This window comes from Harpia harpyja, chromosome 6, assembly GCF_026419915.1.
Source record: "Harpia harpyja isolate bHarHar1 chromosome 6, bHarHar1 primary haplotype, whole genome shotgun sequence".
NCBI classification, from domain to species: Eukaryota; Metazoa; Chordata; class Aves; order Accipitriformes; family Accipitridae; genus Harpia; species Harpia harpyja.
The window spans coordinates 28,952,718-28,980,011 of NC_068945.1; the positions used below are offsets into that span (position 1 = coordinate 28,952,718).

General features: G+C 39.6%; 1 long non-coding RNA gene across 1 annotated transcript; it reads right to left on the minus strand.

Moving 5' to 3' along the window:
- Positions 1 to 9,453: 9,453 nt before the first annotated feature.
- Positions 9,454 to 26,932, minus strand: LOC128143497 (uncharacterized). Its single transcript, XR_008235768.1, has 3 exons — positions 26,877 to 26,932; positions 19,719 to 19,782; positions 9,454 to 9,487 (listed from the first exon to the last, which is right to left on the minus strand). It is a non-coding gene; the product is annotated as an uncharacterized LOC128143497 (long non-coding RNA).
- Between the last annotated feature and the right edge of the window lie 362 nt (positions 26,933 to 27,294).

Genomic DNA, 27,294 nt, shown 5'->3' on the forward strand with positions numbered 1-27,294 from the left:
ACAGGAGGTGAAAAAAACATACTTTGGTTCTCTAAACAACAAAGAATACAACCATATATCAGAACTATAAAATAAAGGTCATACAGGATCTTTATAGACATACACAATCTTCACAGATATTTTACAGAACATAAGACTCTAAGTTACGGAAATCAGGAATAAAACAGCAATTTCTGAAAAAAAAACTATATTAAACTATGAAGTTATTGTTTTACTTGTCTGTTTCCAAGTCACTACTTGAGGAAAAGAAAAAGCATTTAACTTTCAGAAACAAGTCTGTCTTGACACTTTTGGCATTACGTATGTGCTGCTTTTCAGGCAACACCATACAAGAGGTTAAGAGTACACAAACACAAACGCAAACTTCTAGGCTACTACTAGTTCGCAGTCAGATCTTACCAAGGTTACAGTCAGTCTCTGTTCCCATCCGTAGAACAGAGGTCATTCATATCTATACATATTTAAGTTTCATGATTACAGAATGTTCTAAAGCCTCAGATAAAAATGCCCTACAGAAGTACACCATACTGCCATTAACAGATAATTCTCACTCTAGCATGTCTTACACGTCAGAAATGCAACTCTATACATATCTAACAGGTAAGCACGGAATCACAAAAAGACCATAGTATTTAGGACAAAATTATATAAACACAATACCATTTTCATTCTCAAGGAAACAGTCTTTCAAGATAGAAAACAAGCATTGGGAAGTTTCAAAGCAGAAGCATTTTTCCCAAAATACACAATTTTAAATCTCTCCAAAGTACCAAGAATATGTTTCATTGAAAAATAACTAGCAGTAAAACTGCATAAATCAGCCAAAAGCTAAACAGAGGAAATTGCATTAGAACAAGTCCTAGATTTGACAGGGATTTTCTAATCTTCATGAGGCACTTAAATTTAACACTGGGGACCAACAAATGAAGAACAGAAAGATAATTTTATCTCTGATGAAGCTCTAAAGTGATCAGTATTTAACATCCAACTAGTATCCATCTGCAACCTGCACATGAAGTTACCACAACTCTCTAATTTGTCTTTACTCAAAGTCACATAGCCTCCTGGCACTCCCTGTGTAGTTCAGCGACCATGATTCACCAGCAAAATTTACCCATGGGATATGTTTGGGGTGATACCTGATTGGAGTGTTGTCATCTGCATTTCTGGTTCCAGCAGTGTCATGTTGATCCTTTTCTCAACAGTTACAATCCCTTAAAGACCTCTCTCTATATATAGATAGATAGATATGTTAAAAAAAAAAAATATCCAAGAGGACCTCTCAACTTTAATCTCACTCAAAACTTGCAAGAAATTCTCATCCTTATATGATGAAAACTGTGCCTACTGAGAAAACTCAGTCTTTCAACACGCAGTTCTCTGCTTATTCACTACAGGCAAGTTGGAACAGCCCAGAATCAAATTACTGCTAGAAGAAAAACGAATACTCAAAGGGGAACGCAAGATGTGTAGTTTGCAGAAGTAAGGTCCGCCCCTGATGCTCTGTAAGTAAAAGGGAGGGGGGAGGAAGGGGTCAGAGACACTAGAACTGGCAGTTTTTTCCCCTTTTAAAAGAGAAGGATGACGTCTTGGGTAGACTTTCAATCCCCTAAGGGGCTCTGCTGATGGGGCAATTTCATTCCAAGGACAAGGAGACCCAGTGTTAACATAAACATGCAGACATCCTCTGCTTTGTAACAACATGGCCAAAAACATACACATCCTGCTGATAGATCAGTCACTTTCCTTCAATCTTTACCAGTCCTTTTTCTTAATAATTGCACTATTCCCCTATCCCTATCAACTCCCCTTGCTGACCACTAAACCTGAGCTACTGTAACAAAGGACTGGAACTTCTTCCAAACAGATGGTAGTGTCTGTTTCTTAAAAACAAACAAACAAAACACCCTTTCTCCTTCGGACTTTTCCCATTGTGGACCACACCCTCCATCCAACCTGTCTAGAGGTTAAAAAAAATTAAGCCATGTTTCCCCCCTCCAGATGATTAGTTTCAAGTTATTTCGAATGGTGGACAAAACTTTTATAGTCAAATATTTCTTGAGTAAAAGACAAAAATAGCATTAAATCTTTCCTCACTAGATGATTCTAGCTCCCAACAGAAAGGAAATTCAATTTCAGTCTCTAAAGAGTCTCAAGTAATTTGCCCAACAGATAATTTAATTATCTTAACAAACTAATTCCAACGCTTCTGTCCCCAGAGCAGCTTTCCCTTATTCCTCATCTTTCCCCAAGGCTCATTGTCATTTCTCATTAGGTCATCTAAGTAACTGCATAAATCTGCAAAAATACATTGAGCTCTGCATCAAACATACAGACCAATTTTTAGATTTAAAATCCCTTTGTAGCAAGTCAGAATCCCTCTCCTGCCACAATAGTATTCACGAAGATGAGTAACTGGGTGTGCAAAACTGCTTTAGCGCTGTTTTCTGACCCCTTCAATGTTAAATAACTTCAGGGCTTCTCAAGCACTGAGATGCAAGAACTCCCCAACAGCTGCTCAACAGCTGAGAGAAGAGCATGGCAGGTTTTAGCAACATATCTTCCTTCCCCCACACAACACATCTGGGGCTTCAAAGGAGGCAGCAGAAACTCATTTGGCAGCTTTAAATACAGGAAAATCCCTTACAGTGATGATACTGTAGTATTTATCTGATTTCCATACTCCGTACATCAGTAGCATGTTGTAAAAGGCCAAGAATCAGCTCATTTGGGCTTCTCATATTCAAACGCCACACTTATGCAGTCCTAGCTTCACAGCCAGACTACGCAAAAATTGCAGGCCTAAATGCTCATTCTTGCTCTGCAATCCTTATGGAAAGAAACTGCAGTGGTGCACTGTATTGCAAGAATTTAGAGGCACTAGTGACAGAAATAAGTCACTTCAACACCTACCCTGAATATCCATATTAATCATAAATAAAGGAAACCATCAATTTTCAGCAGAATGTATGCTTCTTTTTTGCGGTGATACATGGAAATATAAGGGAAAGCAGTATGATCAAAGCAGAAAGGAAATCTTTCGTACAGTGTCCAGGAACATCACTTAACTCCCTGAAGTATCTACACATGCACTATCAGTGACCATGAACAGACAGATGAAATTTAAAGCATTAACCAGGATGTTGCTTCTTTGACCCACAAGGAAGATGAAGATTGCACTACCGAATCCCTTCAGACAGAGGTTCCTTCATTATACTCTGTGGTAATGTACTGACTGTGGCAGAGGGAGACTTACAGGCTGCAGAAGTGGCTGATGGTATCCCAATATAAATGAATTATAGAAAACTTGAAATTTTCATGACAAAAGCCACAGATTACAGAAGCAGGCTACTACGCAAAGCTAGGATTCAGTTTGCTAAGTACTAGCAGCAATTGACTATTGTGAAATGGTGCAATCTTTCTTGCGTGAAGCAGCCACTCACTGTTTCAGTAGAACAGACTGAGGATCCTGCTGAATGGCGTTCTCCCTTTAAATAACCAGACTTCCTTTCCCCATTACTACCCTTAATACTTAAAACAGCAAAACCAGCAACAGAAGTCCTTACTCACACAGACAAAACAGCTGCCCAGACCTCAGCCTGACTTGTTTAGCAAGCAGTTTAAATTCATGAAAAAGGATTTTTTTTTAAATAGCTATCAAATTATATGTCTAATGTTCATCCATCAGCCCTGAACCTTGAAACCTCAAAGGCAAACAAAGTAAGAGAGAAACTGGAAAGGAGAAGCAGAAGGGAGAGGAATATTACAAACCAGTGATTGGAGAAGGGCATTAATCTTGTTAACTTGATCAGGAACGAACAAAAACTGTGTTGAGAGCTAACTTGTTAAAGCCACCACATTAAAGCTGCCTTTGGCATTACTCCTTCCAGCTCAACTATTCCCCCATCACTATTTAAAAGTTTGTTCTAAATATTTCAAGAGATTACTGCTTCTCAGCTGTTTAGTAGCTCCCATCAGTAACAGGCCAGTCATTTCTATCATGCTCTGAATCTCATAGCTCTATCAGAAACTTTCAGACAGCATGCTAAATTTATAGTCTCCTGGGACATAAAGTCTCTTAACACAAATCTATCCAACATAGACTGGTTGTTTTTATTCTAACAACCATTCCCCTTACTCACACACAAAAGAAAACAGCAAGCCTCATTGGAATGTGTGTGAAGAACAGATCAGAGAAAGCTATATATTTCCTGTCTTGATCCTTTTGTTACAATACAGACTTAATCTTCTTCACATGTAAATTCTGGATGAGGCAGTAACCACCACTTGGTAATCAAATGTAACTTTGAGTCACACTATTCCAGAAATCGGATATACACTAGAACAAAAAAACCTCCAAAAAACCTGAGGAAATAACTTCAGAATAATCCTGTCTCTTTAAAACCCTTTCTTGGGAATAAAATACCACCCTTGTTAATAAACAAACATGCCTAACTTCTTAAATGAGTTCACAAGTCACAATATTCACTTTTTAAAAGGACAGTTTAATGACATGATTTTAAGAAAACATTATCAATGTTTTTAAAGTCACAGTAGCAGGAAGACAGCTATAAAATCCCAAAAAACACCATAATAAGTTATATTTGAAATAAATCCTGAATCTGACTGCATTCAACGTAATGACAATCCAGGATGGGAAAGGGAAAGAAGGAGAGGGAGACAGGAACATATAACCTAATAAAAGAATTATAGGAGCAATCACCTATAGAATTCTTTAAAATAAAACCAGGTGGCCTAATAAACATTTCAAATACTACTCCTGCCTTTTAACAGTAATCAGGCATAGGCACACAAGCACTAAATTAGCTCCTTAGAACCATTTAAAAAGTTCAACTCTGCATTTTGTAGGTGAGTATAATCACCAACAGCTTATGTGGCAACAATTAATCCCATGCTTTGTACAGCACTCTGCCTTTACAGTAAACAGGAGTACCTTCTGATACCTAAAGCACATGCCTGTTACATGACTTCGAGTCATACTGAAATTCCACACATTCCAACTAGTCTCCTTCCCTGCAGCACATATGGTACTTTCTAGAAGGCAAGCATCCCAGATCAAGTAAACCCCCAAAACTGACAAGCTGGTACAAGTTTTGTCCAAACCTGTAATCATAAAATGCAACAGTTTGTTTGAAAGACTGTTACCTCATCTTTAACGAGCCTACAGAGAGAAGAAACCAGGACTGTCCTAGGCTTTTAACACAATGTTTTTCATGACCTCTGGACAAAGACAACTATGAATTCATCTGGGAAAAACAGGTCAAGAGAGAGGGTCAATAAGCTACTGGAGCAATTATAATAATCTCAAATGAAAGTTAAATAGAAGGACAATTTTGACCAGAAATTATCAAACTGCATAAGATTTGTATATTCATCACCTGTTTTTTCTCTTTTTTGTAACCACGTTCATCAGGGACTTGCTCTAACCCTGCCCCAAGGGTTGGGAAAAGTTATCTTGGTATCTTAGTACAGCTGACTGAGAAAAATCAAGATATACTTAACAGCTTCAGATGACTCTGTAATGACCTTTTTTTGGCTTGTGTGGCAACGAATGAGTCAGTCACAGGTAATCTCTCATAGTTAAAGAAAGTCGAGGCCTTGATGAACATGGGTAAAAAAGGAGAAGGAATGTGAATTTTGGATAGAAAATTCACTGTGAAGCACAAAGAAATATTAAATAACTACACCTTAAATGTTCCATTAAGCTTGATGTCTGAATAGAACCTAATAATTGTGTCAAAATATTTTACTAACATCTTACCACATCACTTCCACTGAAGTGACAGGAAATTGTTTCCTGTCTATCTGTTATGTTCCAATACTTCACACATATCCTTAATAGCTTTTATTGCATTTTAATGTAGTGTAACTTAATAACAACTATTCAGTCAAGATGTTTAAGGTCTTTACACTCATCTGTCTAGCTGTACCTATCCTTGTAGGAACACACACCTACAAGGATAACATGTAGCTGTGATAAGGGAGAAGAATATGAAGAGGAGTCTGGGTCTGAAACAAAACCAAACCAACAAGAAAGCCCCTAGAAACTGTCTCTTGCTGCTCTTCAGTTCTCTAAGAGCAGAAAAAAAAAACCCAAAGGGAATCCGATGTCCTAGGACATATGGCAGCATGTGCATACAGGACTGCACTCCCAGTTCTCCCATGGGATACATAATTCCATGATGCTTCACATGCCAAAGAAATTTCTATTCTAACTCAGCTAGTAGTTTATGTTCCAGAACCATGGCCTGAAGTAACAAATTCAGTACAAATCCATGCAATATTTTTCTACGGACATCTACAGATAAACAGTCTTCTGTAAGCAAAAGGTGCGCAAAGGGTTAACCTGTTAGAAGCGCTCAGCATAAGTAGTTAGTTCAGCTGTGAGTCAGCAATGCCTGTCTAGAACTGCAAACAGGAGACCCTTTGACACAGATAAGCAGCTTCCAGCAAGTCCCTTATTTACCATCTCCTCCCGCTGCCACTCAGCTTGAATCTTCCTCATACCTTGAATTTGGCAAGTTGTCACAGAAGCAGTTTCACTGCACAAGATATGCTTCTACAACCACTTCGGATTGCTCAAATGTTTAAGCAGATTGCCATCTCGACTGGCAGATCATCTCTAAAGGTTTTTTAACAGGTTTGAAGCAAAAGGCACAACAACAAAGATCCACCATCTTTAAAAAAGGAGCTTTAACAAGCTCAACAGCTGTGCAACCTCTACCCCAAGATAACTGAAAAGTTCCCATTTGAGGGAACAAGTTTATTAATTCAAAATGCATCAGCTATGTTTCTCAACAGCTCACTAAGCCAAGTCTCCTTCTATGCTGTGACAGTTTGCAGATAACCGTATTTCAACAGCACTTTTCAGTCCCACAATGCTTTAATGAATGGGCACACAAACAACACATAACAACATACTGCAGCCTAGGAGAAAAGAGCATTGTATACCTCTGAAGATAAGGAATATTCAGGTAGTCTAGATCAGGGACTTTGGACTTTATGCCCTGTCTGAAAAGCTGCACCTCCAGCAGTAAAATTTCCACTATTGTGCTGAGCCCTGATAAAGAATCAGTTCTGAAGAGACACACCTAATGAGTCATTTCCGGGAATATCCTAATTTTCTTTGGCAAAAGGTATGGGCAGAGGTGTTCCTTTTCAAATACTTTTTAAACCCAACTCTATTTTACCTGTTCCAGTCAAGCAGATTTGCAGCCCACAATGATACAGATTCAAGGTTGAGTCCATAAAAATAACATTATTCTGATAGAGGAAACCCAACTATTTCTGTAAAATATTCCCAAGATACCAATTTTTAAACCTATCCAAAAAACTGAATCATATAAAGACTCTTTCATTTCTGTAACAGAATATCCTTTCCTTTCACCACAACAAATGCTGCTGTATCCTGCTTGTATCCATTCAAAGCTGCTGTAAGTTTCATTTTCCTAAAAAGGTACTTTTATCTGTTCCCAACACTAGTATCTCTTTCCCTGTGGCATCAAGAATAAACTGCTTCTTCCCAATTCAGGACCCTTAATCATGTCTTATCCACTAAGAAAAAAAAGAACCCTGCCTCCAGTAAATTCACAATGTCACCTTCAGGTGGTCAGCTGTCAGGTTTTGGAAACAAAGGCTCATGTGCTTTTCCCATGCTGCTTTCGAGCCCTCTACCAGTTTCAAAACTACCTCAGTTAAATTTGTTTGAAATCTCTCTTTGCCTTCATAACTATAAAATGCCCAAATCTACCACTAGTTGAGATGTGTTGAGACCACAGCCTACCATGCTGACTAATATTCCAAATTCTTCTCTTCTATTTACCACCACCACCTTTATCTCTATCTGTTGTCTTTTATACTTAGAGGACTGCAAACATCAAGGATTAGAAGGTTTTTGTTCTGTTTCTGCAGTTTCTAGCTCCTCCATTTTTAAGGCCTGTAAACGTGACTTGTAATCACATAATGATGGTATAATGTGCAGGAATGAGGAAACTCTTTTTATCCTCTTAAACAATATTTTGGATTGAAGTTAATTAATTCGTCCAGCTAGCAAAACACTGATACGCTGTTCAGAGAAGGGTATGCTCAGTTTCTGGAGGTAAAGAACCAGGCATGCCAAATGAGGTATCCCTCCAATTCAGATTACTGTCCTACAGTTCACATATTCTAAATCACTTTACCATAAGCATTATGTTTTGGCTATAAAGCCACTCCAAAGCTCTTCAGCATCTCCAATATGCTCTGCCATGCAACTCTGTGTAATTTATATAGTGCCCAACACTGTAAGGCACCCAGGACTCAACCATGCTCAAATCCATAGTATCTTGCAGGTAAAGTTGATAGCAAGAATTCAGACTCTAGAAAGACCTTCATATTGCCAAGAGCCACCAGCATATACCCCAGAGGGCAGAGTGAAGGGAGATCACCAAGAGGAATTCACGAACAGAAGGAACCAGTTATCAAATGGTTTCATCAGCCTGACACAGGATGGGGCTGAACATGCAAAGGCTTTCATGGCAGCCTGGTGATCCTCAGCTTCAGACAGTTCACATTCTTCCAAAACCAGGAATTCTGGTCACCAAGCGACCCTATATTTTGCCACTCCACTGTCACCCACCAAACAGTTAGAGGGATTCATGCCATAGTTGTCCATAAGCTACCCGCAACTTGAGAAACATAGGCAGGTCATTCTCACTCTAGGATTAGAAGGCCTGCTAGGGTATTTCATTTTTAACTTTAGGTCTTGTTCCTCCTTCTAACAAGTCTGACAGAACCTTTCAGACATTTGCAGTGAGAAAGTTACTCACCCTTGGTAAGTGCAGACCAAGGTGGCAAAGAAACCTCTATGGATGGCTATAGTCTGAAGAGGAGCTAACACTTCCTTTGACTGATGGTCTCAGCTTTGCACAACTTTTAGTCACCACAAAGCACATGGAAGTGTTTCTGGTATTCACCTAAAACAATAATCTAAAGCATTTATCACTGGAGCTCTCTGGAACTTCCACAGCCAGTAACATCAATGCTTCCCATCGAACAATGTAAATCAGTTTTATCAACTCTAGATTATTAGTTCTCCATACAAATAAAACATTGTAAGAAGCAATAAGAAGCCGCAGTGTCATCAGAACACGTACCATGACACCACCACAGTTCTTCTGTGGCGAGGACATACTACATGAGACATGAGTGCACTGTACCACTTACCATTCTTCCTTTCGCTGAGTGGAGGAAGGTTGGGGTTTCGGCCATGATGGAGGCTGAGGGTCAGCTCGGGCTGCAAGGAGAGCTCCTGCAGCTCATTGGCAACAGCTTCGCTCTGAGGGCTGGGGGCCGCCGAAAGTGACACCAGCACCGGCTCATCATCATTTTCGCCAGCCCCTCCTCCGTCCAGCCCATTTCCAGCAATGACGGAAGGGGGCAGGCACACCACACCGGAGAAATCCACTTTGGCTTTCGTGATGGCAACCTGCAAGACAAACCAGAAAAAACCAAACCATAAATCTCACATGAGAGTCTTAACCCACATGTTCAGTTCATCAAGGCATCTCCATATTCTGGAGCAACATGTTCCTTAGCACAGTGTTCATTATCATCATCAATTCAAATACAACTAGTGATTGAAACTTGCTCAACTTTAAAGTTTAAAAGCTTGCATAAACCTCCAACAGTGTCACCGCAGAAACTACAGATTATTATAATTTTCTTAAAAAGTATGAGAACATTCTCAACTTTTGGTACTTTAGGAACCCAATCGTGAGAAGACACAGATTGAGTTGTTCCAGTGAAAGCAGTCTATCTAGAACCTTGCTGAACTCTTGATTGCTGTCCTTTTATACCAACAATAGTGTTTTAACTATTTCAGTGTCAATCTGAAATCGAGTCAGGTAAAGTATCCTTCATAATAAACCTGGAGAGAGAGCCGAATACAACAAATTGAGGATTTTCAAATAAAATCAACTGCATTTCAAAAAACAATTCTCTTTCTTGCTCCATTATCTCTTCCCCATTCACTATCAGTGAAAATGAATGCAAGAAAAATATTCCACATGAAGTAAACAAAAAAGCTTTCCTGTCTAAAACCTCAGCTACGACTGAAATGTGCAATATATAAAGGACTTTAATGAAATAAGCAATTTTTAAATGTTTCATGGTATTTCCATAATTCTTTAAATAAGTATTTAAAAGCCATCACTATGCTAAAATTAAAATTGTTATGTTCAGTAATTTAAACAGAAACAAACTAGCGAAAAGTCTCCAGTGAAATTGTTACTGTGCCAACATTTAAACAGTAATGGACATTATACAAGGGCAATTATATTTGGTTTTGATTAATGAAGATGGAAATCTCCTGCTTCTTAGTATGCTGCTGTTTCAACCCATCTAAACTCAGAAGACTACCACTACATAACTCTGCTGCACTGTACTAATTTATCAAGCAAAAGGTACTTCCAGAGGCTAACCTTCAGCTTCAAAAAGACACAAGTAAAGCAAGCTGCAAATAAGTAAAGTAGAAACCATCAGGATAGGACAATCCTCCAGAAATCAATCAGAAAGCATAAACTTGGAGCAACGTTAGGAGCAACGTTTTTAACAATACAGTTTTTTATTAAGTATTCCCCACTTAACACTCATAATTAACCTGAATGAGTGTGACAACATCAACACATTGATAACTGATAAAGTAGCTCAAACAGTCTTTTTCCCCACTTCCGTTTCAGTTTCGTACTTCAGTTGATTAGTAACGTTTGCTCTGTAATACCCAGAACAAAGTCATAAGTGGTAGTACATTTGTTTCAAAAATTTCTTCAGTGTATATTCAAGGCAGCAATTAGAATTTATTGGTAATGAATAAACGCTATTTCATCCATGTTGTCATACATTCATTCCCAGGACCCTACGTCATGATTTGAAGAGAAGCAAGGGAAAGAAGGGTGGAGGGAAAAAAACAACAAAAACCACCAACCGAAGCTGGTGCTTGTTACAACAAAACAAATGAGACTGAGCCAAACCTTACTGCCATGTGAAGTATTTGCTTTTACTTCAGTTACAATTTGGCTAGAAAGAGCCTACCCCCTCCTTGATATATTTCCTGTCCAAAGCAAACATCGCTCATTTCCATTTGAGAGCAAATCGTAACAATCTGCAAAGAGAAAAAATTGGGATTGTGCCCTTCTTTTCTCTTTACAATGGATACAGAAAGCCTGGAAACACACACCCTTAAACCGCAGACTTAGAATAACAGTTTGGTAAGCTATCACAATCCTTGCAAAGGCTGGAAAGAGTTAAATCATGACCAATATAATTGGCCTCAGGCCCTGTCGCTGTAGGATGGGAGGCCTGTGGAAATGGGCTAAAAGGAAGAGTAATTGCTCAGTTAGGAGGCTGGCTGGTAAGGACTGCTGTCACCATCGTAGAGGAGCCAAAGCCAATTTGCCTTATCGAAGGAGATATTATACTTTGCCTCGTACCACATGATGGTTAGGTCAGATCATGGCAGAGGACAAGCACAGCCAGGCCTGAATCCATGAACAGGGGACAGACATATCTAATAATCCATAATCCAGCAAGGATTTGGAATGGGGGGAGACTCAACCTTCCCTCCTCAATCTACCCCAGAAAAGAAGAAGAGTTCCTTCCTCTTCCCAAAAGGGGAAAAAAAGCTTGACATGTCTCAAATACGTAAGATCTGCTTCAACTAGGTAAACAGCAAATGTACTTGGGAACTTCTGACATACTGGATTTTCTTTTAAACAGGAGTTTGTAGCCTGCCTAAACTAGGAAAATCACATTTCAAACACCATTTTAACAACAGTGTTGTAATCTATTGTTGAATCTAGTTATATTCACATCAGCCAGTCCACTGAAACTCTGTCCTTTATGTACAAGCACAGTACCCAGCTACAGTAAAAGCAGTGTAGCCTAGCCAGCTACAGCACAAAGCAGAGCAAGAAATCAGTGCTTGCACACCAGTTTGCTATGTAACCCTGAGCAACACCATACCAATTAGTGTTAATTGGTACTGGGATTATAAACCAGAGTTTCTCCAGTAAATTGTCCAATGGAACTTCAGCACAGCAGCTGGATTATCTAGAGTTGTACCTGGACCTGCAGGTTTCCTAACTCGTGCAGAAGACTACAGGGATGGAAAGCATCTTTTTAATCCTAGTTGGCACGTCATTCAATGTTTGTCCCACATCAAAGGTAACACAGCTTAAGCAAACCTTGCCTTGCCTTGACATTCATTCTTGGCCTGCCACTATGTCCTGTGTTGTGCCAGCAGTGCTGCTTGTACAGCCACACTGTGAACCATATCAGAAAGCTGATTCAGCTGAAATGCAATTTTTCCTAGGTTATTTTTCAGCTGGATCAATTCCTCCATACAAGCCACAGTTGAACCAGCACAGTACAGGGGAACACTGCCACAAAACGCAAAAAATCACAGTCTGACTCTGTGCATCTCAAAAAGCCTGGACAACAATTCTATTACTCCAAGTAGGGTTGCAGCTCAAATGAAACTAAACTGGGATGAACCATTAAATGCATTAGGAAATCCTGCCTTCTCCTTCCACCACATCCCCTACCATTTCAGGCCAGCACAAGAATCTGCAGTGACACGTGATAAACCAATGAGAAAACTGACCCAGGTGTAAAAGCTAGTCTTCTGGATCACACTCCAGCTAAATCAGGACCCTGGTGCAGTTTGCCATGCAGCCACACCAACACTTGTGCCAGCACAGCACAGGGGAGAGAACCTGCTTGCACCATTAGTACATCCAAACATCTAGCCACTACCTAAGGGAAAAAGAACTTTTTTCAGAGCAATGCCAAGTCTTAGTATGCAACACATCCCCACTTTCAAAAAAAAAAAAAAAAAAAAGCAAGCAGCATTCAGTCCAGAAGACTACAGTAAAATCTGTAATTGCGTGAGTTTGATTTTGATTTTAATGTTTTCAATTAAAAGTCTGATGAGGGCATAGAGGGATTTGGAAGATGCTTTGAGGATTTATAATCATCCATGCTGCATTATTTGGAAGTCCTGTGAAAGGCATGGAATCCTTTTCTGTAACCAACAGTAAGACTGTTTTTAGACTTCCCAGACAGTTATACCACTCTATAACTGTCATTGTAGAATGATCAATCAGTTAGTTACACACATTACTATGTAGGACCTAATTAAAATTTCAAAACGTTTGTTTTCCTGTCATTTCTGAACAGACTAGAAACTTTCCCACAAAGAAATGGGCCATACCATGGTCTTTAACTGAGTCATCCAGCAGCTGATGGACAGTATTAAGAGCAAGTATTTCTTATCCTCAGTAAGTGTTTCAGGGTGAGTGCCCTCAAGGATTTGTATCTGTTGCCTAACCAGACACAAGCTTTCTATCACGGCATTTTTCTACTTTTGGGCCAACTGCTTCCAGGATAAGAGTGGTTGTGATCCCACAGATGTTCTACAGCAGCAACACCAGCTTAAGCAACCCTAAAGTCCTCCACTGTCCAGCTGCTCATTTCTGTCCCTACGCTGCCCCTTCTTCAACTGAGGAATCAATTTAGCTGAAAACCATACATTTTTCCTGGGTATTCAGCAAAATCAGTTCCTCAATCTAGTCCACTGCCAACTACACACACAGCTGTGTCACCATAATGCAGGGGCAACAGTGAGCTCTCAGGAGCCAAGAGTGCCCAAATTACATTGCTATAAAGCACAAAACCACTGCCACAACAATACAAGCATGGACCACAACACAAGGGAGAAGATGGAGCTGCTCAAAAGAAACATTAGACACTACTCATAAATATATAAATAATCTTCATCCCTTTCTGACTTCTGGAGGCGTCTAAGAAACTTCAACTTCAGACAGACAAATGAGGCAGAGTCAATTTTGCACGAAGTATAAGATTAAAAACCATAGCCAATAAGAATTTTCAGAAAAATATTATCTTCATCAAACCTGCAAACTACAAAGACCAAATTGCTCTGCAGCTTCTACATGGTAGCTTTTTAGGTGCATCCTCCTGCCATCGCAACACCGTATCACAACAAACACACAGTAAACCTCATTAGCTTACTCCTTGGTGAAAAAACTATTCTACTTTGCATTTACCATATGACAAAATTACTTATAGAAACTTCTCGTAAAGCTGCTCATCCAGAATCACTGAAGGGTAGCTCAAAGCCCAAGACGTGAAAGGGAAACAAAACAGACAGACACGTGCAGTACTGAAACCTGTCTGACCCACAGTAAACTGGTTCACGGAGCTAAGTGAAAAGAAAACTGGGAGGGGGAGAAGGGATTAGGATTAGTTTCCTGCCATTTTAGCTCCATTAATCATCCCATCATAAGGCCAGACAAGCACCAATGTTGGCACAAGGAAGCAACAAAGGCATGCATCCAAGACCGCCCCTTTTGGCAAGAGCCAGCTTAGATCAACTTAGCTGTATCATAAGACCACATCCTCTGGTTAGACACTAAACTGGCATTGCCAACAAAAGGAACAGTCCAGCCTGCTCATTCCTCACCTCCTGTGGGCCAGCACAGGCTGAACCAGATCAAGGAACTGATCTGTGTTAAATTTGACCTGGCCATGCACATACAGACTACTAGTTTTAATCTGTATCAGTTCCTGATCCAGCTTGCCACCCAGCCACACAAAAAACTTGGGCTAGCATGAGGGAGAATGAGGCACAAGAAAATAAAAAAGAAATCAGGGTGGCTATTTTTGGTAGCAGTGTCACCTTAAGGTATTATACAGTTTAATCTATCCAACATTCGTGTTGATATGGACACATGAACTAGGTCTTCATGCACTAGACTTCTCTCAATTTTGGCAATACTCACATACTCGTGGCATAATCAAGATCTTGACAGTCAGTTATTTAAATGAACCAAAGAACAGTACCACCTTCCCTAACACGAAACCTCAATAACCAGAAAAAAAATATGGAACAAAAGGAATTAAAAAATAAGTAACTAAAAATCAGGGAGGCGGGGGTGAGGGGGGGAAGTGCATAATTCCCAAATCAAGCAAGGGCACCTCTAGAAACAGCTTTCCCTTGTTTGCATTTTGGGGCTGAGTTGCCAGGGTAATAGCAATTTCCTACCAATTTAAGAATTGCTAAGCAACCTCCAGCACCTAACAGCAACAGCATGTGTGTGCAGCCAGGCTATTTTGAGAAGACAGGTTTTTTTATTTTAAACTTAAGAGCAGCCTTCTGTTAAATGATTATGCCAGCTGAGATCATCCAGCCAAGAGAAGAGGCAATCTTGGGGCAAAGTGGCTTTAAGTAGATGAATCTTTGAAATGAGTGAGAAGAGAGGAAGAGAATGCCGTGACATGCCCAAAGGCATCTATACCCCCCAGGTCATCACAAATCAAAAGAATAACCCAGGAGAAGTGAAGTTTGCAGCAGATGGAAACCGAAGCATCACATTAGGTTGAGAAGCTATAACGATCAGAGTGAGAAATATTCCCTTTATCTTTAGATATCAGAAAAAAGTCACCAACAGGAAGACCTCCAAGGTTGTATTAAAAAAAAAAAAAAAAAAAATCAGTTTCCTGTCAGTCAGCTTAACCCAGGCACAAAACTGTTGGCAGATTTACTTCTCAGGTTAAACTAATGGCACTGCCCATAAAGTATATACAACACAGCAAGCAAGAAGGCAAGCATCACAAAGACTGTACCCTGACAATGTAATAGCTTGTTCTTGAGGAACCACCTTAAGTTAAGAAACCAAACTATGCAGACCACTAAAGAGAGACCTTCTTAGATTATGGAATTTTATTTTAACACACATATTCCACATGAATTTGCCTTCTGCAAAATGAACCAGTCATCACCTTCCTTCACTTTCACAGTAATTGGGCAGGGGGGGTTGCAAAAGCAGTCAAAAAGTAACCAAATTCTTTCTGGATTAGAACTAGTTATTTGCAGGTGTAAACTGTCCATCTTACCATGACCACAAGCCACTACCCTACAAAGCCCCTATTAAAAATGCAAAGATTGCAACACGTGAACAAAGATGCTGGTAAAGCATGGATGAGCACAACTTTATCAGAGCTAAAGAATCTGAATCTGTATGTATACTGTGCCAGTAAGATTACAGTAACAGAGGACACCTTTGAATCATCACCAGAAGTCTCTCCACTACCACCTCCAGCAAATCTATCAGTACAAGAGTCAAAAAACCTGCTCGGGCCAGCAAGAAAATGGCAAGAAATGTTATCACACAGAAGGCATGAACAGCTGTGTAGAGATGTTAGGACTTGAGGGGGAAAAGATGCAAAGAACACATCTAGCGTAAAGCAATCAACCATATAATTTCTGCTGTAGACAAACACAGCCTTGCACATGGTTTTAACAACCACTCATCAGGAACCATATTTCTTAAGCCCTAAGTACTTCCTTCATAAGACACTAGCATTTGTTTCACTCAGTCCAGCAGTGATAGAAAGTCTTTAAGAGATCTTGAAAAATGATCATTAAACATCCATTTCTTAAAACCACAAATAGCAGGCTGAGAAATGTAGATTGGCATTCCAGATGTTTTTTAAGAAATACTTTTCATGATTCAATATGTATTTGGAGGAACTTTGTGGCTTTCAAGCTCATGGAACTCTGGGTACACAGAAGAACTGATAATACCAAAGTTAGTTTTGAGAATCACAATGATATTTATAATAAACAATCCTTGCTCAAAAAGAACAAACTCCCCACCGATTTCTGAAGTTCTTATTTAAGCTCAAAGCATGAATGAGGAAGACATCCTTCTAATTTCAGAGGACATTGAGCCTTAAACTGGTGAAGCAGTTTATAGACACATAATTCTATCATACCTCTCGGTGTGCTGAATTAATCATCTAGTTTGTGAGACTAAAGATGATAGCTAATGAAGAAATAACAATTTCTACTGAAGTTCAAAGAACGAAAGAGAAAAAAAGACACGATGTTCAGGTCTCACGTGTCAATGGGTACACTTGTGTATTTTAGGCCTTGGTCATGATATAGCTCAACATCATAATTAAAAGAGGAATCCAGCCTTCTGTTACCGGGCTATTGGTTCCTGCTGCTTCCCTTTTGTCTGATCTAATGAGTGTGCACCCATGGGGTGACTCAGGTCAGCTGAACCAGCAGACGATTAACTCTGCAAAAGATTAGAAACTATTTTCTACAGGATCAGTCAGCTAGCTGGACGTGCCCTGTGGCTGCACAATCACTAGCTCTGATGCAAAGGAAGAAGCACGAGTGCACAGCTGCGCAGAGGTTTGACCAGCCTTTGCAACAGCAGCTCACTGAAAGATCAACTTAACTGTAATGTCAAAGAGCACACTTAAACATCTAGCAGCGGTGCCAACTTAAGCAGTCTGCTACACATTCCCACTCACATACCTTCCTCATTGTGAAACTAGCATAAATCTTACAGAGACAACATGTACTGGACCAGACGAAAAATAATCTAGAAAAAACCACTTCTTTCCAGGAGGATCTGTTCCCCAGAGTGGCTCACCATGGCCACAAAAACAGCTATGCCAGCAAAACAGAGGGAGCTGTGAAAGGGAGCAAGCTGTTTAAGCCTGCACTGGTGCCAAAGAAATGCATGATGAACTAGTGTTTAGAACAGGATTGCCTGTTTTCCACCACCTCCTCTTGCAATTGCTGTCTGATGCATTTTTAAAAATTTCCTTCATGTCGGTGGCAAAGCATTTCCCCCCGCCCCATAGGGGCGAGCAGATGAAGCAAAGACATGTGGCAACAGATGCCAACAACCAATGGAAACAGGGAGGCTGCAGCAAACTAGAAAAGGGAATGCTGATCTGCAGCCAGATGTGAGCTTTGACTTGGGAATCCATGGCAGGAAAACTAAGTGGCTGAGAAAGTATGAAGGAACTCATGTTGAATGTGGATTTAGGGCAGATTGGGATGAGAAAGTCATTGGACAAGAGAAGAGTGGAAATAAGCCCGCACAAGAAACAATACGCTTTCAAACGCAGAAGATTTGAACTTTGGGACAAGAACTGGATGACCTAGGGCAAAACAAAGTGGGGACTTGGGCAAGGAAGGAAAGATAGCTCAGGGAACCAATCTAGACTAAAATAAAAGAAAATAAATTTTAAGAAGGAAACAAAGGAAATAAAACAAAGGTAAAGTAGTTAGATTTTAGTCAGTTCAGTTCCCAGCACAAGCATTCATGTCAGCACAAAGCGGCAGGCAAAACTGCAGAACTTAAGAATCTGAAGGAGTTTATGGCAAGGTTTTTTGGCAACTTACTTTTGTGTGTGTCAGGAAGTAGTTTTACATTTTATCTAACTCAGTCTGATCATGGGCTGTGACAGAGCATGTAGGTCCATATTGTATCACCTCACCTCAGTTTGAAATTCGCACCTTCTCTCCTTCAAATCTAGTGGCTCTGCAGTCACAGAGCAAGTCAATTCAGCTTGCTGTTCTGATGGAAAGCTACACCTTGAAACACGCTTGTTTTCCCATTGTGCAAGCAATCTGAACCCTGCAACCACTGGTTCATTAGATCTCATCCAAAAAAAAAACCAAACAGAGGAGCAGGGCCCACTGAAAAGTGACAGCTTGCAGTTACCTCATGTTAGGTACAGCGTGAAACCAAAGCCTGAAACAGAGTCTGCAGGAAGTTTTCTGACCCCAGTCACATTCTTTAGTCATGACAGTATGAAACTGCCTACAGAAATTAAACCAATGACTTTGCTTCTCCTCCCCATCAATGGACACTGGGTGTGGAATCCAAATTTCTTCGAATTTATTGGCATCTTCTAATGCAGCTACCCAGCATGACATTTATTTAAGGGGAAAGTCCAGCAATTGAGACTGAGTTACCAGATCTTCTGTTCCCTTTTTCCCCTACGAGAGCTGACTTTCCACCCTTGGATTTCCCCACTACCAAAAAACAGGTAATAATTTTCTTCAGTGATTCATAGAGAAGAATATACCGATATTACTGTCTTGTCTAAGCTAATCAGTTTATTGAAAAGAAGTAGTACATACTCAAGAGGTGCTCCCTAACATGTAAATCTAATGAATGTGGGTAAAGAACATAGTGGAGGGGTGGGGGAATCAGTACTGCTGCTGTTCTTTGCCAATTCAAAGGACACCAAATTCAACCTTCACTACTTCTTTCTTTGAAGCAACAATACTAAGAGCCAGCACATGAAGGACATTTAAACCAAGACTTTTGTTCTGGTGCTAGAATGCATTAAAACATTTTCTATTCTTTACTGTAAGACTCAGCCTGGGACCACAGATAATGTCTGAATGTATCATCATCTCTTTTGAGTGCTACTGTATCATGGTAAGCTCAGTTACAGTTTTACAGACATTACAATTTTACTGTATAGACACAATTGGCTGCTTTTATATACCTGAATAAATCAGTCTAGTGAGACAAGTACCAGTAACACTGAAAAATGTTTGCAACATATTACCAGCTAACTTGTGACAAGTCTAACTAATTGCTAGGCAGCAGTGAAAAGTGGACAAGTGTACCATTTATACTCTTACACTATAAAGTCCCTGCTGGACAGCTGTCACACCTGATGCTAGTACAAATTCAAAATATTCCAACTCTAACACACTACTATCCCTTACATTTAGTGACCACAAGCAATTTTCAATTCACCACATAAGAACAAAAGCTGCAGACTAAAGACAGCAAAAAGAACACAATACATACCTTACTCACAGTTCCCACGGACAAACCCAGCTCACTTCCATGCCAGCAGCTCTCTCCCCAGTCACTGAAAGGGAAAACAGTACACAAATACTCAGAGATCTTTAAAAAAAAAAAAACCAAAGCACAGCCCATTTTCTTCTTTAAGAGTAAAGAGCAAAGTCCTTTATCTAGGATTTTTTTTTCATATAATCTTTAATTCATTTGGCACACACACCAGAAGTTGGACTAAAATACCGTAAAGACTGCCACACTTGTATACACATACCCATGCTACTTGCAGAGCAGAACTTTTACTTTAGGACTATTGGTTTGTCAGTTCAGAAGAATGCATTGTTTGAGATTTACTAAGCCAGAATATTCACCAAATGATACACTCAATCTTCCTGTCCTTGTACTGAAATCATTCTTAAACAATGGATAGTAGAAGTTGGAGACTGTTATGACTAGTTTGTTACACCATGTTATCCATCCAAACAAAAACAGGGAAAGGTAAAAAAGTACGTTTCAGAGATTTGCCAAGACTGCAATGGGAATCCCATTTTGGAGGGGGGGAGGAGGGAACCATCCTGCACGCCTTAAAAGCTCATAAATGTACTGAAGTAACACACTACTTTTCTCTGGCAATACAGTTTTAACAGGCATGCACAGCAGCACTTGACTAGAAAATAACTACTTTGGAGGCTCTGGAAGACTATTGCCTCAAACAGCAATAAAAAGGGTCAGAAGTTGATTTGTAGTTGCCATACTTTCACTCCTACTTCCTTAGCCACATCTAAAGAAAAAAAAAAATACAAATCATCGTATGAAGGTTTTAACACAAAGTTTTCATTCCATTTCCTCTTCTGAGCTTTTCAGACTTTAGGGCTTCCTAGACACCAGAAGCATGGAACTGCAGTTGAGATGCCATGATATTCTGTCAATAAGAGAAAATTTAAAAAAAAAAAAAAAAAACAGGCACCATTCAAATACAAACTTCAGACTGGATGGACTTAGGACACAAGCATTAACATAGCTGGAGTGAAAAAAAAAAATAAAAATAGAATGAGCTGTCTACTGCTTTAACATCAGAAGGAATAAGACTAATTAGACTGATTAGTCTCTCCTGAAGAAAGAATGACCACAGCTAGATGCTTGGATAATCAGCATATCCCAAAATTTGAAAGAGTTCCCTGATCCTCAACAAATAAAAGAAAGAAGCTGTTTAGAAGCAGCTACAGGTAATGAATTGCACATCTACTTGGTCAACTCTCCTCAATTAACTATTTGCAGGAGAAGGGATTTACAATACTGATACAAATAAAAAAAAGGAAGGACACTAGTACTTCAGAAGCTTCCCTTACAATCCCTTTCAGAGAACGTTTCAATTTTTCTTTGAATAAAATGTGTCAGCACACATTAACCATGGCTCTACCACAGAATCAAGAAGTCGTTCTGCCACCTCGTACAGTATTTGTCATCAAGTCAATATTTAGAATTACTTATAACCACTTAAACCATTAATTTAATGTGAGAAGCCATAACAAGTAATTATTTTTTCTTTAATAAAGCAGCCAAACTGATACAACTGTAATTAAAATATGATAATCATGCAAGGCTAGAAAACCAAGTATATACTTACAATGTGCTTTTCACACAATTGCGGATCCTAGATTTCCTAAAAGGCAAGGCAAAAAGGCCTCAAGAAGTCAAGGAAAGTCTTCCACAAAGATAGCACACGATCAACCACTGTTAAGAGTTCGATATTGCAATCTGATGAACAAAGTGCCTTATATAATCTGATAAAATAATTTTGCTGGAGCGTTCTTCTGACAGCATTAAGCACATAACATCAAAATTTAGATATGGAATGTTTGCTTGTGACGGTGTTGGTTTTTTAAATCACAAATTATAAGTGAGTGAAATTTATCCATATATTACATCTTTACTCCAGTTCAAGTTTTTGGCATCATTTGGTTTTGAGTGGGATTTTTTTTATTTTGGTGTTTGTTGGGGCATTTATTTGAGGCACAGATACCCCTGAAACCGCTTTTCACACATGAAAGTGTGAAGAATTTAGAGATGCATTTCATTTGAAGATTTCTGCTGGCCAATCCCTACTTTCCAGTAATCTTGGTTCACTGGATATTCTCTTCCAACTTAAGATTGCAACAGCACTGATAAAGCTGGACAATCATCATACTGCTGCATTTAATTTCCAGCACTTAAGATCCATGTTCTTCTGCATCTCATTTAAGTCGAGACAGCTCCAACACTGGGCCTTTTCTTGGTCTGCCTGTCCTACTACCTGGTACAGGGCATCTGCCAGTCTTTTACAGAAGTGGGACCCCATAACCAGTCAAAAAAATCTTTGTATTTTCTTCAGCATGTTTTTCTCTGGAGAGCTTCAAACTGCTGAATATTCAGGTCTGAAGAATATACCAGGCTATCCCTAATCGGCTGGCAGGGTATGGCTGAAGGGGGAAGAACCTCTCCGTACACCCCCAGTTCTATATCCCTTCCAAGGCACTCATTACCAGCAACTGGCCAACACAAGACACCAGGCTGGACAGACATCTCACCTGGCACAATATAGACCTTGCAATCTTACTTCTGAAGGTATGCATGAAGATTAAATATATATATATAAGTACCCACATACACTTGGTGATTTTGGCATCTTTGCAAAAACTTAGCACTATTCTTCAGAAAATAACATCCGTGTGTGTGTATGAGTACATGCAAACACACACTCAGAAAACAGGACAAATTATTTCAATAACTTCCTTGCTTCAGTTTATTTACCGCTCCTGAGTTTCCAGCACTTCCATTTGCCTTTTCACGTGTCCAGAGGTCCTTGTTCTCCCACATATAGCTCATCCTCCAGGACAGCATATATTTGTCTGTCTGTCTCTACTAAGAACTAAAGTTTTATTCCAGATACTCTGGCCAATAGAAGGCCAACTTTTAAAACTTTGTCCTATTTGTCAAGGAAGTTCCTGCTCAATCCTAGGTGGTTAAAGTATTGCATCCTGCGATTTACTGCTTAGTCACCTGAACCCCAAGTAGGAGATAAACTGGCTTGGAATGGGCATGGACAGTCATCAACTCTTTTTCTAATACGCATGCCATTAAGCTAAGAGATGCTGCAGGTACAATGTATTTCTATCATTAGCCTCGTTCAGTCATCCCATGGAATTTCAATCCAGCTTGAAGATGGAACAACAGAAAACACAGACACACACCGCCTTCAAAATAACAAGTCAGACTTCACAAAAATTTAGCAGAACAGCCTTACAACTGTAATGAAAGACAAGCTCTTTACTGCTCCTTCTACACTGCAGTGAGCAAGCAAAGATTAATCTGATAACTGAAACATTTTCTGGCAAAATTCCACAGTTAAACTGCTTTTGTTATTCTTTGCTTATAGCACAATCAAAACATTCCTCCAACACTCCTTTTTCCTCCCGCTCTACCATCAATGCAGGCAAAAAACTACTGTCCCAGATTTTCTGAAGAAAAAATGGTGTCATCTCTAAGAAATGCAGAAGTCTCATCTTGCTGATAAACTTCTCCATCCAATGGAAATGTTTATATGTCAGTGTTTACATGTTCAAGCCAAATGGCTGCTATTCCAGTGACTACCATGGCTTATTGCCTTCACTGGTGACTTGGAGTTTGAGCACGTCTGAACAACACAGAAACTCACTGACATGATTCACAAGTCTGATCTGAACACAGCAATGCAGAATTCATATCCCATCTTTCTAACAGCCATACTACTTCTCAGATGGAGGCTTTGGAAAGATTCAGACTCCAAGTGATCTGTTCCTGTAAAGCATGCCTCACAGGACACATGAGAGTGAATTTAGAGACACAGCTATATTAGGCCTAACATTAACTTGGCCCTGCCAATCACTCAGAGAAACCCCTCACCCAGGTTTGGGCCCATCTTACACAATGGAATAGAAATTAAGTTACAATGCAGACTGTAAGCACATTCTGTTGGGAAACTCCTTATATTGCTATAAAAATCAGAAGGGAGGGCAAAAATAATAATTTAAACCAAAAAAATCATTCAAGTAGAGTCTTTCAATGCTTTTCCAAAACTTTCTTCCTGGAGGAGGAAAACTTTCCCCGTAATTGACAGAAAGTGAATCCTGTCTCATCTTTGCTCAGAGCTGTACCTTCACACATATACACAGCTGCACAAAGAATGAGTTCATCATAACATGGGTATGGCTGTGTGTAAAGGATGATCTCATGTGAGTAAGCCTTAACAGGGTGTTGACCATATGGATCAATCGTGCAGTGAAGACATATCCTCAGTGCCTCTACTAAACCACAGAAAGGGCAGAACTCAAGGAACCACAGTATATATACACCCCCTCCCTACTGTGGCTAGAACTAGTCGTAATTGCCATATATTACAGGAAGCATTAATTTGAGGTTGAAACAATCTGTGAGGTAGACTCCTGTCCCAAAACAAAATTAATCTCACAAAACTAGACGTATCATTTCAGTCTCCTGTTCTCCTAACATCAAGGTAATCTGAAGATGATGTGTAGTCAGTGCATTGATTTACCTCACTGTCAGATGGCAAAATAGGGAATGTTCTGCATTGCTTTATGTCAGAAGCTCCTGCATTGTGGTACATACACACTTCAATATGCACCCATGGCAAGCAGAGGCAACAGCAGCAGCAGCTCCTGACCATGTCCAGGGGAAAATTTTTATTTCAGTGCCACAGAGGCAGCCCCCAATGATCAACTGTTAACAAATAACACACTGGCGCATGCAGCAGCAGCTACCACGCTTCTTCTGCTGTGCTCCACAAAAACCCTGCTCTTCTGGATCAGCAGGGCCAAAACAAGCTGAAATAGAGAGCACAAGTTAATTAACAAGGATAAGTAGAAGTAGTCAACATGCTAGTTTGTGGTAGGAGAGCAAAAGCAGATGGATGGCATGAGGTTAAGGTGCAAAAGAAAATCCCCAATTAAAAGCTCAGCCTTCAGCTTTCAAGATTTAAAAAGACTTGTGACTCTGTGTTAAATTTCAACTTCTTACAGAGATGTTATCAATATGGCTGTGTGCCTAAATCCAAAATATTTCTTCACACAAGAATAATGATGCTGCACACACACAAGAAAATGGGGGAGGGAAGAGGAAAGGAATGCTGCGCAAACTAAATTCATTACTGCAATTTCTGAAATACAAACCAATCTAATTTAAACAATTACAGTACCTTGCTCAGTGACAAACCCTAAAATATATCAGTGTGGAAAATAAGCATCTCATATCAGAAATAGAAAAGGATCAAAGAAAGTGAGATACTGTTACCGGCATTGTTTCTTAACATCTGAAAACGTAGTATCAGACTGATGGCAGATTCCTGTACAAGCTGCATGCACCATTTGCCCTCCACAAGGACAACCTGCATTTAAAAATCTCAAGGCATTGACTGACCACTATGGCATACCTAAGCCTGGTAATGTAAACTGTCCTCACCCCAATGCCATTCATTTCCCTTGAAGAAGCCACTTAACAGTGTTTGCACTCCATAAAGCACTCAAAGGAGGGAAGGTAAAATATACACATTAACCACACACATTATGTCCCTGAAGGACTGAACAGAGTACTTGACAAAGGAATGAGTTTCTGAATTCACACAAACTCATCCATTTCATCTATTTGAAGCACACGCATAAAAGAAGAATCATAGGAACAGTTTTAAACTACGGTTCCAAAAACGTTCCCTTTAGCTGTAGCTCTTACTAATCTGCTTTTGCACTCCCTCCCCTCCACTCTAGCTATGCATTCCTTCGGCCCTCCCCCATCTTTTATTTTGGGGGCTGAGGGGGAGAGGAATAGAAAATGCACAGATTAAAAATCAGGTCTCTAACCTGGCTTAGCACGCAGCCCCACAGACATACCATCACTACTGAGGTGACAGCACACGGTGGGGAGGGAAAAAAAAAAAAAAAAAAAAGAGGCAGATGGGAATATGAGCTGTTGAAGACAGCCCCACCACTAAAAGAAACGTCTGTGTAACCACATCCTCTGTTTTCAGTCTCAGTTCAGCAATGTGTCCAGCAGGAAATAATTAGATTTGGCTTTCCCAGAGTAGGTGTTTGACGGTTTCAGACTGCTGAACAGTTGCTTTTTCTGCTTCCTCTTCAACAGTTTCTCAGGAAAAGACACTGACCCTCAGGACACAGTTGATAAAAAAAAAAAAAAAATCTTTAAAGGAAGAGCATTGTGTAACTATAATGAGATTTACTAATTGTTACCTCTTTTTACACAGAGGAAATCAACTGCACTCTTCAAAAGGGATCTTAATCATAATACTGAGTTATCAGTAAACAGACATTGAGACAGTCCGCTTATATGATCTACAACACACGAAGGACAGCTAAGTATAGAGAGTAAAGACAAAAGACTCTTGGAATTGCTATAAAATGCACTTTTGAGGTAAAAAGCATATATGGAGACACCTCCCACCTCCCTTTTTGCTCTGATCCTCCTCTATATCTAGTACAGCTGCCCCTTCCCCCCACCAAATACCACATAGTAATGTAAGCATGGCTCAACAGTGAAAGAAATCCAGTAGGGCTTATTATTATTATTATTAAATTAAGGGGTATTTTGATTGCCTGAATGTACACTTCACCTGAAGGTTCAACGATGAAAGGGTCTGTGAAAAACGCTGCTGCTTTACCATGCCAGCAGAAGCCAGACTTACAAAAAGAGTCACAAGAAAGCACTCCTCCCCAAACCCAAGAGTTTCCTATCATTTCATATTCAAGGGGAGGAAAATTTTAAGACTCCTTTTGGAAAACCCCCATATTCTCTTAGCCCTATGTCAAAATATCTTCTGTACTCCCTCTCTTTGCATTTTATTTCATGATCTATTTGCTGCTTGAAGATTTGGGGGTCTTCTGCATGATGTTAGAGTAGATGGCCTTAGTTAAATAGAAATTAAAGCTGCTTCTGCAACTGTTGGAACCAGCAAACACAGCACTACTTACATTTTGTACAGAACAATATGATGCCCAAGAAACTATAACTAGCAGTATTTCACTCTTTTCCTGAAATCACATTTGGTATCTAAATTATAAGTGAGGAAGGACTGACAAGGGCTCAGTAAGCTAGTATCTGGTAATTAAGGGCAAATTTGCCTACTTGTGAAAAGCTTATGGCATTTGCTTTCAGCCCTGAGTCTCTTTCTCCCTTCAGCAGAAAGCACGAATGTAAAGAACAGAAAAGGAGTTCACAGTCAGCTTCAGATCATACACTTATTTTTAAATCTATTATTAGATTCTATTTAATCACAACTATTAGATCACTCATTTAATCACTGCAGCAAATCGGAACAAATGGGTGTCCCTCTCATTTCATATTCAGAAATGATTGAAGTATTTTTGGAAATACTTACAAAGACCTAAAGGCATTACACTTCTAGCAGTTCTACAGTATGGATTTTAACAGTGTCTTTACAAGACCCTACTGATAGGTGTTGTGCACGCAGCAAGATATACTTTGAAATCAGTGCCAAAAGTTTGTTTGTATATTTACCTGAAAGTGAAAGCAACGCACAATT